This window comes from Neopelma chrysocephalum, unplaced genomic scaffold (genome assembly GCF_003984885.1).
Source record: "Neopelma chrysocephalum unplaced genomic scaffold, ASM398488v2 Primary Assembly neopelma1_80389, whole genome shotgun sequence".
Lineage (NCBI taxonomy): Eukaryota > Metazoa > Chordata > Aves > Passeriformes > Pipridae > Neopelma > Neopelma chrysocephalum.
Window position 1 is genome coordinate 554 of NW_020911821.1, and position 543 is coordinate 1,096.

Here is a 543-nt window from a genome sequence, read left to right on the forward strand (position 1 = left end):
CCCCCCCCCCAAAGCAGGACACTCTCAAACTTCCACATCCCCATACCCAAGACACCCAAAACCAGGAGACCCCCAAATCCAGGACAACCCCAAATCAGGATGCCCCAAAACAAGACCCCCAAAACCAGGACCCCCTAACCCAGGACACCTCAAACCTGCACATTCCCAAATCAGGACACCCCAAAACAAGACACCCCAACCCAGGACATCTCAAACCTGCACATCCCAAATCAGGACACCTCAAACCTGGAGATCCCCAAATCAGGACACCCCAAAACAAGATTCCCCCAAAGCAGGACACCTCAAACCTTGACATCCCCAAACCCAAGACCTCTTGAACCCTGGACACCCCCAAACCAGGACCCACCAAACCAGGACACCTCAACCCAGGACCCACCAAAGCAGGACATCTCAAACCTGCACATCCCCAAACCCAAGACACCCCAAACCAAGAGACCCCCAAATCCAGGACCCCCCAACCCAGGACACCTCAAACCTGCACATCCCCAAACCTGAGATACCCCAAAACAAGACCCCCCCCCC

At 55.2% G+C, this 543-nt stretch overlaps 1 long non-coding RNA gene across 1 annotated transcript in view; it reads right to left on the reverse strand.

Moving 5' to 3' along the window:
• Positions 1-535, reverse strand: part of LOC113979440 — a 1,076-nt gene extending 541 nt beyond the window's left edge. Inside the window, exon 1 of the long non-coding RNA XR_003537870.1 lies at positions 47-535. This is a non-coding gene — a long non-coding RNA (uncharacterized LOC113979440). The remainder of the gene's footprint in view (positions 1-46) is intronic.
• Between the last annotated feature and the right edge of the window lie 8 nt (positions 536-543).